The sequence below is a fragment of the Amphiura filiformis genome, chromosome 9 (assembly GCF_039555335.1).
Source record: "Amphiura filiformis chromosome 9, Afil_fr2py, whole genome shotgun sequence".
NCBI lineage: Eukaryota > Metazoa > Echinodermata > Ophiuroidea > Amphilepidida > Amphiuridae > Amphiura > Amphiura filiformis.
The window spans coordinates 61,561,406-61,582,818 of NC_092636.1; positions in this window are offsets into that span (position 1 = coordinate 61,561,406).

Here is a 21,413-nt window from a genome sequence, read left to right on the forward strand (position 1 = left end):
AATACAGATTTTATAACAAATTATTAAAATTTGATATTTTTCACATTTTCGATATATAACAGTCCTCGAAGTAAATTTTATAAATCTAATGATATATTCTTAAAGTGTATGTAGCTGGGAGGAAAAGCCGACGACCAATTGAAAATTTTGACCTTTCATATTGAAGATATGGATTTTTTCCCAAAAAGACCTAATTTTTTTGGTGTTATGGGAAAAAAATCCATATCTTCAATACGAAAGGTCAAAATTTTCAATTGATCGTCGGCATTTCATACCACCTACATACACGTTGAGTATAAATCATTAGATTTATAAAGTTTACTTCGAGTACTGTTAAATATCAAAATATCAATTTTAATCATTTGCCATAAAATGTGTATTACATTGCGAATTTCAAAAATCAAAATTATTTGATATCAGAAGGACATTCTTCGTATTCAGAATGCAATTCGATATGTCTGATGTGCTCTAATGTCCCACAATAAATACTGTCCAAGCGTTCATACCCCACCCCTTAATGTGTACAATTTTTATTTGAAAAAGCCGAAAATGTGTGAAATGACGGCCCAATTGAAGTCGTTCGTGGACAAGTTTTCACTAGTATTGCGTAAATTATTGCTTTAAACATAAAGTGACCAGAAGCGAAAAGAGCAACTTCTTTAGGCTATGCATACGCAGGGGGTGTCTGAGGGGGATGCGCCCCGTCAGTAGTGAGAAACTTGTGCAAAATGAAGACCTAAATGAAGTCATTTCCCAGCAAACACAAAACGTTTTCGACATCATTCGCAAAAGGTTATAAAAGGTTGTCAGAAAACGTTTAAATGTCGGGTTATATAAAGGGTATATTAAGAGTATAAAACGTTTTCATAACCTTAAAAAACATTTTTGATAATCTACTGCTCAGCAAACAAAAATGTTTTACAGAAAACGTTTAAATGTCGGGTTATATAAAGGGTATAAAAACGTTTTAATAACATTCCAAAAAGATTCTTGAAAACTTGCTACAAAACATTCTAAACAGAATGTTATTTTAGTTGAAAAATATTTTGCGAAAAATGTTTGCCCAAAATATTTTCAATAACGTTTAAAAACGTTTTCATGACCTTTTATATAACCCGACATTTAAATGTTATTAAAAGGTTTTGAAAAAACATTTTAAGAACATTTATTGACACAATATTTGGTAAAAATGTTTGCAAAAATAGTTTACTATAACATTTTTTGAAAACATTTAAAAATATTTTTGTAGTGTGTTTTCATACAAAACGTTTTAAAACGTTATCATGACCTTTATATAACCCGACATTTTAATGTTATTAAAACGTTTTTACCTAAACCAGAAGCCAAAATATAACTTATTTAAAACGTTTTTAAAACGTTTTTGTGTTTGCTGGGTTGCTGGACAATTTTGCTAGTATAGTATTATTGTGTACAATTTCTATTTGAAAAAGCCGAAATTTTGTGAAATGACGGCCCAATTGAAGCCATTCGTGGACACATTTTCACTATTATCATTATTGCGTACATTATTGCTTTAAACATAGTTTATGGAGTGCCCAAACCAGAAGCGAAAAGGGCGACTTCTTTTTTCTAAGCCAATTTTGGTATACATGGTATATAGGCCTGGATGGGTCCTTTTTGTCAAAATGTTCTCATTTTTTTTCCGGAAAATAGCCCAAGTTTGCCTCAATCTAGCCAAAAATTTTCCTCAATCTAGCCAAAATCTAGCGGCACACCCCTACCAAAACCAAACTTGAGTAACCCCCGAGATACACATAATAATGTACAGGGTGTCCCAAAAAAAGAGGCCCCTCATTGCGCCATCTTTTTCTCCTATTTCTGAAAAGTTAATCAAATATATTTTGGTACCGTATGTAAAGAAACCTGTAATCGTTAGCTTTAATAAAGCAAAACAATTATTTCAATCGGCTCGATGTTTTGGTAGTTATGCCCTCTTCAAGAAATGTACCTGTTTTTCACTCTGTCCACGGAGGAGGTTTAGCTACTTCAAGATTGAAAAGGAGTACACCTAAAATGCATGAATATCAAACATTCCTCAATGATAACTTTATAAAATAACTTTATTTAGGGAATAGGCTGTACCAGTGGGTCTATGGGCAATAGATTTTGTTAAGTGTCATTAATTTGTGGATAAAATGGATGCGGAATGGGACTTCATTTGCTTTACTTGCAATTACTTATTTTTTCTTGGTTATTTATGCTTTTTTGTTTTATTATGTTTCTTACTTTGCTGTTTCTTGCTTTCTTTTTATTTACAACATTAGTCATTTCTCTTTTTAGGATAAAAGGTAGCCCTGAAAAAGGGCTATTTGGTTTGTCTTTGGTTCTTCTGAAGTGAGTTTACTGTGCTGCTCTGCCTTCTACCTTGTTGCCTCACTGGCGAATACATATTTCAGCCCTGGTCCTCATTGCATCAATTGCGTTGTGTACCATATCCTTGTGCACCGGATACTGGCGAATGCAGCAGTAATACGTTTGTGCAGATCTTGGATTTTGCCACAAAGGAAGAAACCAAGTGGTGTGAGGTCTAGTGATCTTGCAGGCCACTCCACAGCATGACCCATCCCAACCGCTCTGTTTGCTATCCGTGGACAGAGTGAAAAACGGGTACTTTTCTTTAAAAGGGCATATCTTCAAAAGTTATGAGCCGATTGAAATAATTGTTTTGGTTTATTAAAGCTAACAATTACATCCGGGGGGTTACTCAGTACAAAATGACCATACGGGGACGTGCCGCAAACATGGGTAGCATTTTCGGCCTTCTGGTATATCAATGACCCCTTTTTCAAAGCCTGGGAAAATTTGTAAAAACTAAGACAATTTTGGTTAAATTTGGCCGAAAATTTTGACTTTTGGTATATCAATGGGTCCAAATTTCTTTAAAATTGGTATATTTATGGGTCCACTTCCAAAATCTCAGCGGCACGTCCCTACCAAAACCAAACTTGAGTACCCCCCCGGGAATTACATGTTTCTTTACATACCAAAATATATTTGATCAACTTTTCAGAAATAGGAGAAAAAGATGGCACAATGAGGGGCATCTTTTTTTTGGGACACCCTGTATGTAGGTCTTTATTACATTATTTCCGATTTTAATGCTGGATATTGGGATTTCTATCAATTTAAAGTGCTATATATAAATGTGATATATATAGTATTGAACAACCCATAGTCCTATAAACGAAAGTTCTTTCGTTATAGAAAGCTACCCCCCTCCCGCTCCCCTCTAACGTAAGTGTCAAATATCGACAATTCCAACCCGTATTCCTACTACATGTACTAGGATACAGGACCATCGCTCTTATAAATGCATCTACGTACAGTTTCCACCTCGATACACCCGAGCACACAGTGGCGTAGCTGCCGGGTGGGGGGGCAGGGGGGGGCACTGCCCCTGGCAAAAATTGCCTATTTGGGCCCCCGCCCCCTAAGACCCTGTGCCCCCTAGCGCTATTTGGGCCCCCGCCCCCTAGCGAAGGAAAAAAAAAAAAAAAGGAGAGAGAGAGAGGAAAAAGAGAGGGAGAGAGGGGGAAAGAGAGGGGAGATAGGGAGACGAGGGGAAAAGAGATGGGGAATCCATACGATATGCAATACCATACGATTATTGTCAATAAGCCTGGCAAAATTGTCTATTTGGGCCCCTGCCCCCCCTAGTGCGGGGAAAAGAGAAAGGGTGGAGAGAGAGGAAAAGATGGGGAAGAGAAGGAAAGAGAAAGAGGAATCCATAGGCCTACGATATGTAGGGCCATACGATTATTATCAATATACTCGACAATATACTTGTAATGACTTCTTGAAGACAAAGAAATATAATATAAATCTTTTGAAATGCTAATTGGACAAAAGCACCTATAGGAACAGTATATTGACTAAAACAATAAAATGGTCAACCCAAAAAGAAAAGTCGAAAAAGGTGGTCAAGAAGGCTGTGTCCGACATGTTTCTTGTAGCATGCCCCAACCGAACTTGATTTTCAGTATCGACACAAAATTGGCCGATTAAGTCATTTACCATTGAGCTATTTCAAACTTGGGGCCGGATTTACGATTAGACCAGATGGGTACCGGGTCCAGGCCCCTAAAATAGCCTAAAGTATGTTCCCCAAAACACCATGTTTTGGACCGAAATATGGTAACATTGCTAAATTTTGCGCGCTTCGCGCGCACTGGTCTTTACGTAAAATGTACCTTCATTTTTGGCTTAAATTGTCTGAAATTGGAAATTTTTAGCGCGCTTCGCGCGCACTTTAACCAGGAAATTAGCAATAATTATGGCCAAAATTCATTTTTATCAAGACCAAATTAGAAATAAAAAAGCAAATTTTTCTCAGTAATAACCCGGTTTACCATTTTCTCTCTTGGGCCACTGTATTGCCAAATTTAAACGTATTTACCTTTGTTTTTTATTTTTCTTTGATTATTTGAAAGTGTACTTTTCTTTGAAAGTACACTTTCTTTTCGATGGGGGTACGTCGCATCACTCGCACCTACCCCCATTTTCGTTTGGTGGATTTGGGCCCCCGCCCCATACAGGCTTGCCCCCCTGGAAAAAATCCCAGCTACGCCACTGCCCCTGCCCCCCCCCCATACAGGCTTGCCCCCCCCCCCTGGAAAAATCCCAGCTACGCCACTGCGAGCACACATATATTTCCAAATACAGCGAGTCTAGTCTCTATACGCAGTCTGTTTTATACTACACAGTTGAGTGCATAACATCATATGAGCTGTGTGAGATCTAGTGGAAAATAGGTATCTGTGATTGGTTTTTGCCAAAACCTCAAAGTGTTCCCTTCATCCAATCAGAAATTGTTTTATATCGAACGAAAACTATAACACTTCCCCCAATACACTTTTTTTATCAACATATAACGTAATTCAATTAGTCCCTGATCCAAGAATCGAAATCATACATCCTTGTGGGCATTCAATAAAAGACAAAATAAACATTTTCTGGAAAAATGCTCACAAGGGTGCATGATTTCGATCCTTCAACCAGGGACTAAAATATATATCACGGACATCTTAGAAAGACCGACCCGGCCTATTCGCCAGCGAAGTGTTACGTGTAATCCGATTATCAACTGGATCACGCTTTTGAGTTCTGCACCACGATCGAAATGACCACAACACAAAGTGTATGACATGTACTACCAATTCCAGAAGGTGCGTGATCCAGTTACCAAGAAGTTATGTAACCATTTCGCTGGCGAATACCCGCCGTAGTCTCAGGTTATTGATAATAATTATAAGTCTCATGATATCGTCTGATTTTGTTTGTAGAAGAAGCCCCATACCCCAAGATATATAATGGTCTAACAAAAGCTCTATAATAGGTGGAGCTTCTCGACGTGTTTTTTTAAACTCAGCGTTTTTTGTTTGTTTTGTTTTTTTAAAACTCGAAGTCATTTTTAAACTCGGCATGTGTTTTTTTAAACGCGACGTGCGTTTTTTAAACTCGACATGTGTTTTTTAAACTCGATGTGCGTTTTTTAAACTGTGTTTCTTAGAACTCGGTGCAATATGTACGCTGTAGCGTGCCATATTTGGCGTACCATTTTGATGCTCTTAGTGAAATTCTACGTGTTTGTGTATACTACATTGATTGTAAGTATTATTCATCAACATGATCAGTGTATAAATACATTGAAATTTTAACCATGGCGAGATAGTATCGTTTACAAAATTGCAAATGTATTGGCCCCCAGCGTTCATAGCAACTATTGTTGACGAGCCTGGTGTATAATCATGGAACTTGTATTTCAACATTTGATACATCTTACTTGCACAGTTGTGTCGCGGAATAAAAACAAAAGCGCATTGAACACAGTCTTACGTTGAATCGATTCGCTTAATAATCGGTATTTGTCTTACTTCACTAATCACTTGGATTAATACTTTATTTAACGTATGGAGTATACACAATAAAATAAGACAATAGAGAAGATGAAATGAAAGAATGGACATGGATTCGGTGTTGATCATAACGCGAATGGAAGCTTGGATTTCAGACAGCAAAGGATACATGATGAGGTTTTTTTAAAAATAAAATGCAAGGTGAAGAATAGCCCAATAGGAATGACCATCTCAAGCACTTTACACTTATATAGGCAACAGGGCACTATTAGTAATCCTTATGGGCTTATTAATGGTTCACAGCAGCTTAGGAGAGTGACAAGAACCCTCTGCTAAATCATGATCCCGAAAGATGTTGATGTACACGGTGAAGTGAAGTGCTACAAAGTGGTCATCGGATTGAAAACTAACAGGTTATAGTTAGGGTAGTTAAGATCATATTCGAATAAATGTCGTTTTGGAGTCATATTAGGCTATTATTTGCTTCTTCAGATACTGGATTGATCGGTAAACATCTTTATGAGGGACGTGGAATGGGGAAGAGCCAGACGAAGAATACTAGAGATAACCTGTTGGATCGAGTAGATACACCTTTGAGAAACAAGATTAGGGTGAGTATTCTTTGTTCTAGTATATTAATGACGAACATAGGTTTGGATAATAGCAATTTAAATCCCAACAAACAAACGAACACAGAAATACCCGGGGAAATACCCCACGCCATAAATACAAAACGACCAACCAATCAACAAACGATCGAACCTGTTTAACAAGCCAATGTTTTCTTCATTTCTATTATTCTGTGCCTCAGGAATATTCTACTCTAACACCGAAATCATTTCGCAAGCTCCGACAAAAAGAGCGTGATAAGGTAAGAGCCTGGTGTAAAACTCATAACTTGATTCCGTCCATTTTTTCACCATGCAGAGCTCAAATATTTGGCTAAATATGTATGGGGGCTTTTGGGCTCTTTGGTACGAATAATTAGTTTCATACGGGGTAACCTGTATTATGTAGCCTATAGATTATCGTTTTTATCGTTCATGAATTCGTTCATGTACAGTATTGATTTGCAGTTGGGAAGAGAAAATAATGTTAATTCTGTGCCCTATTTTGGACAATGGCCCAATGCATTTTAACCTTTCAAAAGCTCTAAGGTCGCATGGAATATGTGATAACACTTTAAAGGCGAGTGGCAAAAACCATAGTTTCCCCCTTTGAGCAATTTAACTAACAAACTGTCGAGTTAAGACCAATAATATTGTAACGGGACCGAGCTTGCCCCTAATACTTGTAAACGACTGATAGAGAAGACTAGCCTTCTAAACATACAAGTGGTAGCGTAGTAGACTAGAATTCTCCCCAAGACATGTTGAATCAGTGACACATGAAAGGAGAAGGCTAACAGGTAAAACATGAGACTTGACAATTCTGTTTTATATTTGCTTCTTTTGTTACATCTTGTATTGTTATTTTGCTTTCATATTTGTCTTATCACATCACAATTCATAAATACAAGTAAACACTGGTAAATTACACAATCTCTGTTGTTGATCATGACGATATTTCCTTATTTATCTCTTTTAAATCCAAATAAATTACCAATAAATGCTGCCGAAAAGTACATATACTATCTGCTTGAATAATCGAGAAGCATAAAAATACAATTTAATCAACAGAATCTCTCATCACATGACATAGTCGTAGGCTAGGCCAAGGCCTAGTAGGCCTATACTGCAGAGTATCCATGCCTGTACACCAAATGCGAACTTGCTATGCAACAATGAATGCACACAAAATACAGTGCATAATTTCCATTGGACTTGTGCATGTGTGTGGCAAGTCACTTGCCCAAATTAGGCATAGGCGCTAGGCCAAATCACCGGAGTGCATAACCACCCTGGTGTCGCCACTATTGTGGTAGCCAAGCTGCCCCTAGCTCAATCTGAGCTCCAGAGTAGGGCGTATTTGCTTTGGTTGGCAGTGCTTACCTTCAAACTGAGTGAAGGTTTGGGTGGACTATTGTCCACCAAGCAATCTGATTAATTCGCGTCGTGCACGGCCTTTATATACTCTCCTGAACGCGTTCATGGAACCTTTTGGCGGCTGCGTTCAAAGCGTAAGCTCTGTTACTATGGATATCGCGCAGTCACTCCGCGTCAGGCGCTCACTTTCGAAATTCAGCAATCTAATAACTAGAACAACTGTCATGACTGTAAGTGTTTTTAAATCAGGAATCAAACTGATGACCCCCTTTTGACCATGTAAAACATAAAAATACTCAAAAATATCTTAAAATTCTACATCCTTAAACAATTACATCTTAAATAATCCAAAGTTTGATCAACAAAAGTCGTTTTTAAGGAAATTTACAATTTTTAGGAAAAACTTGTTTACGTTCCCAGACGACTGATGGCCGGGGAATTTCAAAATGACAAATCCAAAATTATCTAAACAACACAAGAAAAACCTGAATTTTGTCCTGAATATTTACTCATGGACGGTATGTAATACCTTATTTTGTTCCTGACAAAATTATTTACACAATATTATAAGATCTCTGTACAACTTCTAGCAGAATAGTGAAATTTTGAAGCCAAATTCGCACGTACGACATGACAAATTTCTCTGCCGTATTTTCAACCCACGGCAAAAACTGACGATCGACAGGTAAACAAATCCAAATATTCAGTTACAAAAATATACCTTGTGCAGAGCCATGCAATCATTTTTAAATGTATAATAACTATCAAAAACTACCACGAACACGTGAGCATCGTGACTTTTCTCTAAATATGAATTTGACAAGAGCTAAATTCGGCCATTGACAACACACGGGAGGTAAGCTTAAAAACAGGCCAAATATCTGAAATCGCATTTTGGCTCTCCGTTTCACTACCCCCTCTTCGAGACTATTTCGTCCCGAAATGTAACATGTATACCGGTAATTATTTAACTTAATTACAATTAAAACATTTTTTAGAGCATTTCCTTCACAAAACTTTAGCAGTAACATAGGTAAATTCACTCAATCAGTGTTTGGTGACAGGCTGACAATAACATTGTCGTGACCTCGTGACCTCAAAAAGTTTTCCAAAATTTGATTGGCTATTCGGCAGATTTACAACTTAACTATACATTATAAAAGCACCTCTATTTCACATGCAAATTATATTATTATGTTTACAAGTTTTATACAAATCTTTCACAGTATCTCTAGCATATTAATCATTTCAGCATCTGGTTTTTATGCATACTCTTCTTCACCAATAAAATTAATTTACAATAACCATTTAATTCACCTTGGTGCACATTTCCATCAATTTCATTTTCAGATGAACAATACCAGTTTTAATCTTGACTTTCGAGCTAATGAACAGAAGTCTGTCTCTGCATCAAGTTACACAAAACATCAGTTCAACATTTTAAATTTGTCCAACAATTGACGATCAATTTATTTAAGTTCAGATATTATAAAAGTTCCATATTCCTCAGCGTCCTTTCTTCTGATGGACCTTGTCTTCAGTTCGATATCTTCAACATCTGAGAATCTACATTATCATACCTCTTTCGCAACTCTCATGAGAAACTGCCAGATTGGTTCACCGTCGATCATGAGAGGAAATGTTGACTGCGCCGCCCTTACATCAACTATGCAAGGTGTAAAGAAACAATACATCATCCAATAAAACATTTGACCTGGGGTTAGAATTACCATTGACTTGTCAAATATCTCTTTTGCCATTCATTCTTGCATCTGAGTTCTATTAAGTCCATGTAGACTTTCTCAGTTGGCAATCCACCCAAGAGCGAAACTTGATTTTCTGTTACCAATGCGCCTACATAGCCTGACATTGCTCTGAAAACATCATGACTGCAATCAGTGAGTCACCGTCGCACCAACCAGAGTTCCAAAATCATAAGATCTGCATAACCGGCCCGTGGTGATGCCTCAACAGTATCAGTAAGGAAACAGATGAGATCTAGTTGATTTTCATTCGTTAATCTTCTTAAGAGCACATGTCGTATACGACGAAACTTAGCTATCTTCAGTAGATAGCACGTACAGATCTAATGGCTATTCAATGAAACAACCATTATTGTAGGCTTAAAGTCGATTTCTGTTATTTAACTGTAGCTATCTCCGTCTCCATTTTGTTTTTCTTCATCTTCATAATCTGCAATATCTGACATTCAATTCAGAATTAAGGCATGAAATCTCATGTAAAACAACACGAGTGCCCGACAGTCAACACTGTCCATATTTTTCATGGTGATGTCTCCATGCATATCCATCATTCCAAATGATTGTAAGAATAGTTGTGTCGAAATAAAGTGAGGTGTCTTTCACTTTATCTAAATTAAGAAATCCAGCATATTGCTCTTTTTAAAAGAACAAGAATTTCCCAGAGACAAAACTTAATCTAAAGATTGTCATGTCAATACCGCTGCAGTCAGTAAAGTTATATCAAACTTCTAATCACGTTTTGGCTGAAATAAAAATTTCATTCATGAAGATCTTTTTATTGGAGGCTATCCCTCCCAAAGTTGAGTTATTATAATTACATAATAACAATAATGAAAACAATTTTATATACAGGATCTACATGTAGAGTAGACAATCCGCTATAAAACACGTTTATATGATGATGATGTCGGCAAGGCCTATACCTGACTTCAACTTCATAAAACAGTAATTTCATATTTTAGCGGCAAGGAGTTATGAGCAGGCAGTGCAAGACGTCGGTGAGCCCTTTTCCAGACTTAAAACACCACAAGGATCAATGACTATACGGCGAGGGCTTTTCCGCATATCATTATCCCATAATCACGATAACTTCGTCGATCTCCTTGAATCTTCCTTGTAAAGCTATTTACAAATTATATACAATCAGACATTATTGCATATCTGCATGATAACTGGTCACTCTTCCAGACTCATTCTGATGATGGCAAGTCTCCTGTTGTAAATGAGTTGGTGCATAGGCCTGCTCGTGTGCCTATACCATCATGACCGTCATCAAGTAGCATAGCTGACCTCTTCCAAAGACTCATCTGAGATGACAACTTTCTCAGAGTGTCGGCGTATTGACCAGATGAATTCCATTCACCTACGCCTATACGGTCAACTAATACCGTCTGATCATCACTCGGGGTATCTGCTAGTTGGTAGTCTTCCCCATTTATCAAGGGAGTGTCCTGACCACCAGTTAACTGTCTCCTCACAGCTAATCGTCTCCTGGCTCGTCTTCTAGATGATGGAGACTTTCGTGTCTTTCTCCCTTTCTTCTTGAAACTGCTTGAGCATGCCATTTGGCAGGGTAGATCATCACAGTCTTTCCCAATTAAGGGAGCATGCGGCCTGGTTAACTTTTTCTGGATCTTTAAGAAAGCTAACCTTCTCCTGGCTCGCATTTGTGATGAGGGAGACTTCCGGTTGTTTCTCGATGATCTCCCAGTCTTCTTTGAATTGACTCTCGTAAGTTCATCATCCTTCTCATCTTCAAATTGCCCTTTAGCAATTCCATCTGCATTAGCATCATTTTGATGCTTCCTGTACTTTTTAGCTTTGTAAAAAGCTTCAGTTTCCACTGCAAACTTAATTGCATCATTAAAAGTAACAGGTTTTGCACGCAGGATATTTAACCGCAACTCGCTTTCTCTGATAGCACTTATAAAGTATTTCTTTGCTATCTCCTGTGAGAAAGGACTTGGTATTGTTGGTAAAGCTAGTTTGACTAACTTCCTGATGTTGTGAGCTAGGTCAGGTAATGACTCGTCTGGGTGCCTTACTCTGTTATTAAGCTTCACCCAGAATAGCTCTTCCTGATTTTCGGTTCCAAACCTCAGGTTCAAACAGGCCACAAGTGAGTGGTAATCATACCGTTCAGTCGAATCCAAATATCCCAGTACACTCTGAGCAACACATCTCAGACTAGTTGCTAAACAAATGGCTTTGGTATAATCATTCCATTTATTCCATTCAGCAACAAGTTCGAATTGTATCAAATAGTCTGACCAGGAAGTGGTTCCATCGTAAGTTTGAGGCTTTATTTTTACTCCAGACTGAGTGTCATTGCTAGAAAGTTTAGGCCTACTTCTCACTGACTCATCCCTTTCATGAACATTAAATTCACCACCAACTAATATTTCTGAGCTGGTATCGGTTGGAGAAGTATCAACACTATCTTCAGTCGCTGCCATAATAAATCGTGAGCCAAAATCTGTTAAAATTTTGAATTATCCTACCGCCAGACACCAGTTGTAACGGGACCGAGCTTGCCCCTAATACTTGTAAACGACTGATAGAGAAGACTAGCCTTCTAAACATACAAGTGGTAGCGTAGTAGACTAGAATTCTCCCCAAGACATGTTGAATCAGTGACACATGAAAGGAGAAGGCTAACAGGTAAAAAAATGAGACTTGACAATTCTGTTTTATATTTGCTTCTTTTGTTACATCTTGTATTGTTATTTTGCTTTCATATTTGTCTTATCACATCACAATTCATAAATACAAGTAAACACTGGTAAATTACACAATCTCTGTTGTTGATCATGACGATATTTCCTTATTTATCTCTTTTAAATCCAAATAAATTACCAATAAATGCTGCCGAAAAGTACATATACTATCTGCTTGAATAATCGAGAAGCATAAAAATACAATTTAATCAACAGAATCTCTCATCACATGACATAGTCGTAGGCTAGGCCAAGGCCTAGTAGGCCTATACTGCAGAGTATCCATGCCTGTACACCAAATGCGAACTTGCTATGCAACAATGAATGCACACAAAATACAGTGCATAATTTCCATTGGACTTGTGCATGTGTGTGGCAAGTCACTTGCCCAAATTAGGCATAGGCGCTAGGCCAAATCACCGGAGTGCATAACCACCCTGGTGTCGCCACTATTGTGGTAGCCAAGCTGCCCCTAGCTCAATCTGAGCTCCAGAGTAGGGCGTATTTGCTTTGGTTGGCAGTGCTTACCTTCAAACTGAGTGAAGGTTTGGGTGGACTATTGTCCACCAAGCAATCTGATTAATTCGCGTCGTGCACGGCCTTTATATACTCTCCTGAACGCGTTCATGGAACCTTTTGGCGGCTGCGTTCAAAGCGTAAGCTCTGTTACTATGGATATCGCGCAGTCACTCCGCGTCAGGCGCTCACTTTCGAAATTCAGCAATCTAATAACTAGAACAACTGTCATGACTGTAAGTGTTTTTAAATCAGGAATCAAACTGATGCCCCCCTTATTGACCATGTAAAACATAAAAATACTCAAAAATATCTTAAAATTCTACATCCTTAAACAATTACATCTTAAATAATCCAAAGTTTGATCAACAAAAGTCGTTTTTAAGGAAATTTACCATTTTTAGGAAAACTTGTTTACGTTCCCAGACGACTGATGGCCGGGGAATTTCAAAATGACAAATCCAAAATTATCTAAACAACACAAGAAAAACCTGAATTTTGTCCTGAATATTTACTCATGGACGGTATGTAATACCTTATTTTGTTCCTGACAAAATTATTTACACAATATTATAAGATCTCTGTACAACTTCTAGCAGAATAGTGAAATTTTGAAGCCAAATTCGCACGTACGACATGACAAATTTCTCTGCCGTATTTTCAACCCACGGCAAAAACTGACGATCGACAGGTAAACAAATCCAAATATTCAGTTACAAAAATATACCTTGTGCAGAGCCATGCAATCATTTTTAAATGTATAATAACTATCAAAACTACCACGAACACGTGAGCATCGTGACTTTTCTCTAAATATGAATTTGACAAGAGCTAAATTCGGCCATTGACAACACACGGGAGGTAAGCTTAAAAACAGGCCAAATATCTGAAATCGCATTTTGGCTCTCCGTTTCACTATCAAAATGAAAGTTTTGTATGTTTTCCCTTCCCAAGACAAATCCTGCTAATTGAACCGAAATGGCACCCCTTATATCAAGCCTTCAATCTCCTTTGTGGAAACTATAACCATTCATCTTGTGTGTCAGCTTTATTTGTTTCAATATTTGAGCCCAATCTGTGCTAACACTGCTAGGTCATGCTCCAATCCGACACGTTTTAACAGCGCCAATAAATGAAAATGTTTATGATTATGAATTATCTTTTTTCAAATATGCAGAAGCCTGTTCCGATCAAGAAGTTGAAGCGCGCGGCTTCCATGGTGATTCTAATGATCCGTCTTTGTAGGTCAAATAAAATGTAAGTTGCTATAGAAAACGATTACTGTGACGTATACCTTATACGAGGAATGTGGTCTAAAAACAAAGAACATCATGAAAATAATTATTATGCATGATGGTCCTTACGAAATTGTATATTGCACATAGTTGCAGCTTCCATCATATAATTTGGCTTTGGATGGTTATTTACCAACCACGTAGGCTAACAAAGTAAATTTAGGTAGACAAATCCCCCGGGACAAATCCAGTAAACTACTCACGTCTTTAGCTTTCGCCAACTTGGATGATGGCTTTCTTAAAGGTGACTTGGTTCACTGCTTCTCCCGCGGAAAGCGGCTGTAGCCTCATTCCCAGGGTGTGATGGTGCAAGCACTGACTCACTGCTTGCACCATCACGTCCACCCAAAAGTGAATTGCATGTGTGGGTGCTGGACATGTCCAGTGCTAGCTCTGATAATTTACTCCTTTTGTAGCCTTCAAACTTCATATATTTGTGCTGCTTCATCACCCAAGTGAAGAAATAATATCTATTATCCTGGGTTGTGATGTGTATTTGCCCATTTTTGTGTCATCCGACTATTCTGGAGTTTGAAGTTTTCAACTGATTTTTTCTGTGTGACCAGCCTGCAGAATTCATCTACCCTGCATTTAAGCTTACCATCAGCCTGTGGAATTCTACAGCTTTGCTTGTGGTGGGAAATCTGTTGATGGTCTACTGTCTCTGGATCTTATCCAAGGTCTTCCTCAAGTAACAGTAACTGCTTCTTACCTATAGCCTTATTCCTCTGTCATCATCTGAGGTGAGAGTGTTCCTTGTTTTAAGCTTACCAACTGTGCTGTCATCATAGTCTCTGTATGGGGTCGACGCCCATCGGTTTGTGAGAGACAATGGCACCATCCAATACATCCATTATCCATGTGGCATTTCTCATTACTAGTGCCACCCTGCTTCACCTATGTACTGTTAACAACAACCCCGGCTTTGCCAAGAATCTTTCTGCATGTTCATGTGGAATTTACAAGTATAACATTATTCAAGATCCAGCTATACGTAATGACAATCTATGTGATGGAGTTCACGTAAACATTCTAAACATGAAACCTCTGGTGAATGAAAAACATTCCAGAAATCAATCCCTTCTATACCTGAGTCTTCTTCTAATTGCAAACTCATCTGACATTGAACTGAATCCAGGCCCTAGATCTCCGAAATATCCATGCCAAATCTGTCACCGTGCTGTTTCCTGGAAACAACGTGGAGTTGCATGTGATGATTGTGAGAAATGGTATCATGTGGAATGCATGCATATGGAAACAGGAGTTTTGAATGCCTTCAAAATGTGTCCTGGCATTGTGTCAACTGCGGCATGCCTAACTTCTCCTCGAGCCTGTTTGATACAACTACGATAATAGAAACCAGTAATTCTTTCTCTAGTTTGGACACAAGTAGCACCTGTAGCAGTAAGCGGAGTAGTATTAGCTCTGTTAACAGCCCTGGTTTACCTTTGTCATCATCCTCTCCTACTGTTCACAGTAATAAGGGAAAGACCAAGCCCAAGCCATCCGCACCAATGAAAATTCTCAACATCAATTTTCAAAGTGTCAAAAATAAGAAAGAGGAACTTGGCAACTTAATTGACTCTGTAGACCCAAGTATCATCATTGGCACAGAGACCTGGCTTAACAGTAGCGTCTATAGTTCCGAGATATTTCCATCATCGTATGAAGTCATCCGTAAAGATCGTAAGGATGGATATGGAGGTGTTTTACTTGCCATCCGAAAAGATTATGTCTTTGACCGTATAGAAACTGTTGAAGATGTTGAGTCAGTTTTGTGAAACTCACCCTTGACAAAAACACTGCTCTCATTGTGGGTTCACTATATCGCCCACCAAACAACAATCTCGAGTACTTGGAAAAATGTGCTCCCAGATTGAAGAAATTGCCACCAAATTTCGCAATGCTGTTGTATGGATCAGTGGTGATCTGAATCTCCCGGACATCAACTGGACTACTCTGACAATCGACGGACATCAGTACCCCTCAGTCTAAACCAGCGTTTCTTGGACCTGCACTCTGACATCGGCCTGGAACAAATGGTTTTATTTCCTACAAGGAGAGATAATACGCTTGACCTATTTTCTACCAACCGCCCATCCCTTGTTAGCAGATGTACTGCGTTACCAGCACTGGGTGATCATGAGCTAGTGTTTGTGGAATCGAGCGTTACTCCTAAGAGAAGAAAGCCGGTGCCACACAAGATTTTTCTGTGGAAAAATGCTAATATTGACAATATGAAAGAAGAATGCCTTGTCTTTCAAAATCAGTTTACTACCAAGTACACTACCAGTAGTCCCATCCAGCCGATGTGGGCAGACATCAAAACATGTCTTCTCAACATCCTTGATAGAGGTGTACCTTCCAAAGTTGCCACTACAAGATACAATCAACCTTGGATCACAAAGCAGGTTAAAAGACTCACCCGGCAGAAGAAGCGTAGCTTTAATAAAGCTCGGCACTCTAAGAAACCAAAAGATTTTGAGAGATACAAGGTTCTTAAGACTACATGCAGATCAGCTTGTAAGAAAGCATACAATGATTATGTGACTAATATCATCTCTCCAGAATCTTCCTCAAATCCCAAGCGCTTTTGGAGCTTTATTAACAGTAAAAAATGTGACAATGCCGGAGTTTCCCCATTGAAAGCTTCCAACGGTATCAGCTACTCTGATAGTACAACCAAGGCAAATATTTTGAATGATCAGTTCTCGTCTGTATTTAACATGAATGAGGATGAAACCACCATAAAAGACAAAGGATCTAGTCCTCACTCAGTCATGGATCCAATCATCATCCATCCTGATGGTATCCATAAACTGCTCGCTGGTCTCCAAATCCATAAAGCGTGTGGACCAGACGAGATCCCTACTAGACTGTTGAAGGTGCTGGCAGACGAGCTTACTCCCGTCATCTCTTTGTTCTTCCAAGCTTCTCTCAACCAAGGGATCATCCCAGAAGATTGGAAGAAAGCCAATGTTGTGCCAGATATCAAAAAAGGTGACAGGAACAAAGCTGAAAACTACCGTCCCATATCGCTGACATCTGTCACATGTAAACTTCTAGAACATGTCATCTGCAGCAGTATCATGCGTCACCTCGATAAGCATAACATTCTCAACGATGCCCAGCATGGCTTTCGGAAAAGACGATCATGTGCGACACAGCTTATACAAACCATCCAAGATCTGGCAAAGAGCATCGAGAGTCGAGACCAAGTGGACGTCATCCTGCTCGATTTCTCGAAAGCATTTGACCGAGTTCCACATTTGAGACTTCTTCACAAACTTAAGTTTTATGGCATTGAGAACAGCACATATGCCTGGATTGCTGATTTCCTGAACCATCGCTCTCAGCAAGTGATCCTGGATGGAGCCACATCTAGATCATCTCCTGTCCACTCCGGGGTCCCACAAGGCAGCGTGCTTGGGCCATTGCTCTTTCTCCTCTTCATCAATGACTTGCCTGATGTTATATCACCTCAATCCACGGTCAAGTTATTTGCAGATGACTGCATCCTCTACCGCAAAATCCAGAAGGAGGAAGATGCAGCTGGTCTTCAGCATGATCTTGATCAACTGCAGAAGTGGGAGAAAGATTGGTTGATGGAGTTTCATCCCCAAAAATGTCAAGTGCTCCACGTCACCAACAAAAAGAAGATCTACAAGATACCATATAACATTCATGGCCATACACTTGAAGAGGCATACTCTGCTAAATACTTGGGCATCAATATCCACCAAAATCTCACCTGGAATCCCCACATTCAGAAAGTTGCTTCAAAAGCCAACTCTACCCGTGCATTCATGCAAAGAAACATCAATCAGTGCCCTAGGGAGACCAAAGTCCTCTGCTACAAGACACTTCTGCGCCCTGTAATGGAATATGCCGGTGTTGTCTGGGATTCGCACTCCACTACTTACATCAGGAAACTGGAACTGGTACAACGTAGATACGCCCGCTTCATCTTCCACGACTACAGAACTACCAGTAGTGTCTCAGCCATGCTTTACCAACTGCAATGGCCAACCCTACAGGAAAGGCGTGCCCAGGCTAAAGTGGAAATGATGTACCGCATTGCTTACGGACTTGTTGATATTCCACAGTCCTACCTTGATCCAACTGTGATGCTACGTGGGCACTCAATGAAATATCATGTGCCATTTGCCAGGACAAATGTTTACCAACATTCATTCTTCCCAGATGGAATCAGGCTCTGGAATGCACTTCCCCAGCAGCTTGTTGACAGCACCTCCCTGGAATGCTTCAGAGGGCAGGTGCAGTCCGTCCAGCTCCGCTAGACGACTTCCAGTTTTTATCGCACCTTAGATGTAGTCAGCACTGTAAATTTCCTGCACCCACCATGCAAAAAGTACGAATATACGCTATGTGCGGACTGTACTATATTGGAAGTAGAAGAAGAAGAAGAATGAGGCTACAGCCGGTTTCCGCGGGAGAAGCAGTGAACCAAGTCACTTTTGAGAAAGCCATCATCCGAGATGGCGAAAGCTAAAGACGTGAGTAGTTGACTGGATTTGTCTACCTAAATTTACTTTGATAACCAAACCAATCATACAGATGAAACTGTTCAGTGCATGTAGGCTAAGTTTAATAAGTTTGGAATTATGAGCAACTTAATTAATTTATCTGGATTATTTTGTGTTGATCGATCGGATTTGAGATTCGTAGCTTTAAGGACAGTGACGAGCGGGAATTTGTTTTATTGATGTGAACAAAATTTGTATGGTTCAAATACGATTTCCGCTTAAGATATATTTGAAATTGCCAATGGCATCTAAATGTAGAACAGTGTCTCAATGTGATCTCCGATACAATGTGTCAATGTCCAACGTTGTCAATCTGATCTCAATGGATAATGTTCAAAATTGTCTAAATCTGATCTCTGGTACAATAGATAAATATCCAGCATTGTCTCAATGTCATTGTTTCAGTGTTAAACGACATTGTTTCAGTGTTAAACGACATTGTTTCAGTGTTAAACAACATTGTTTCAGTGTTGAACTACATTGTTTCAGTATTAAACGACATTGTTTCAGTGTTGAACGACATTGATTCAGTGTTAAACGACATTGTTTCAGTGTTAAACGACATTGTTTCAGTGTTAAACAACATTGTTTCAGTGTTGAACTACATTGTTTCAGTGTTAAACGACATTGTTTCAGTGTTGAACGACATTGATTCAGTGTTAAACGACATTGTTTCAGTGTTAAACGACATTGTTTCAGAGCGGAACGACACTGTGTCAGTGTTGAACGACATTGTTTCAATGTTGAACGACATTGTTTCAGTGTTGAGCGACATTGTTTCAATGTTGAAAACACATTGTTTCAGTGTTGAATGACATTGTTTCAGTGTTGAACGACACTGTTTCAGTGTTCAACGGCATTATTTCGGTCTTGAACGACATTTTTTCAGTGTTGGATGACATTGCTTCAGTGTTAAATGACATTGTTTCAGTGTTAAACGATATTGTTTCAGTGCTTAACGACATTGTTTCAGTGTTAAACGACATTGTTTCAGTGTTGAACGACATTGCTTCAATGTTAAACGACATTGTTTCAGTGTTGAACGACATTGTTTCAGTGTTGAACGACATTGTTTCAGTGCTGAACGACATTATTTCATTGTTGAACATTGTTTCAGTGTTAACCGCATTGTTTCAGTGTTGAACGACATTGTTTCAGTGTTAAACGACATTGTTTCAGTGCTGAACGACATTGTTTCATTGTTGAACGACATTGTTTCAATGTTAACCGCATTGTATCAGTGTTGAACGACATTGTTTCAGTGCGGAACTACATTGTCTCTGTGTTAAACACCATTGTTTCAGTGTTGAACGACATTACTTCAATATTGAACGACATTGCTTCAGTGTTGAACGACATTGCTACAATGCTGAATGACATTGCTTCAGTGCTGAACGATATTGTTTCTTGAACAAATTTCATTGCTGAACGACATTGTATCAGTGCTGAACGACATTGTTTCAGTGTTGAACGACACTGTTTCAGTGTTGAACGACATTGTGTCAGTGCTGAACGACATTGTTTCAGTCTTTGACATTGTTTCAGTGTTAAACGATATTGTTTCAGTGTTGAACGACATTGTTTCAGTGTTGAACGACATTGCTTCAGTATTGAACGACATTGTTTCAGTGTTGAACGACATTGTTTCATTGATCGACATTGTTTCAGTGTTGAACGACATTGCTTCAGTGTTGAACGACATTGTTTCAGTGTTGAACGACATTGCTTCAGCCTTGAACGACATTGTTTCAGTGTTGAACAACATTGTTTCAGTGTTGAACGACATTGCTGTGTTGAACGACATTGTTTCAGTGTTGAACGACATTGTTTGTCTTGAACGACATTGCTTCAGTGTTGAATGACATCGTTTCAGTGTTGAACGACATTGCTTCAGTGTTGAACGACATTGTTTCATTGTTGAACGACATTGTTGTGTTGAACGACATTTTTCAGTGTTGAACGACATTGTTTCAGTCTTGAACGACATTGCTTCAGTGTGAATGACATCGTTTCAGTGTTGAACGACATTGTTTCAGTGTTGAACGACATTGTTTCAGTGTTGAACGACATTGTTTCAGTGTTGAACGACATTGTTTCAGTCTTGAACGACATTGTTTCAGTGTTGAACGAGATTGTTTCAGTGTTAAACGACATCGTTTCAGTGTTGAACGACATGGCTTCAGTCTTGAACGACATTGTTTCAGTGTTGAACGACATTGTTGCTGTGTTGAACGACATTATTTCATTGATCGACATTGTGTCAGTGTTGAACGACATTGCTTCAGTCTTGAATGACATTGTTTCAGTGTTGATCAACATTGTTTCAGTGTTGAACATCATTGTTGCTGTGTCGAACAACATTGTTTCATTGATCGACATTGCTTCAGTGTTGAACGACATTGTTTCAGTGCTGAACAACATTATTTCAGTGTTAACTGCATTGTATCAGTGTTGAACGATATTGTTTCAGTGCTGAACGACATTGCATTAGTGCTGAACGACATTGTTTCAGTGTTGAACGACACTGTTTCAGTGTTGAACGACATTGTGTGATTTGTGTCAGTGCTGAACGACATTGTTTCAGTGTTTTGACATTGTTTCAGTGTTAAACGACATTGTTTCAGTGTTGAACGACATTGTTGCTGTGTTGAACGACATTGTTTCAGTGTTAAACGACATTGTTTCAGTGTTGAACGACATTGTTTCAGTGCTGA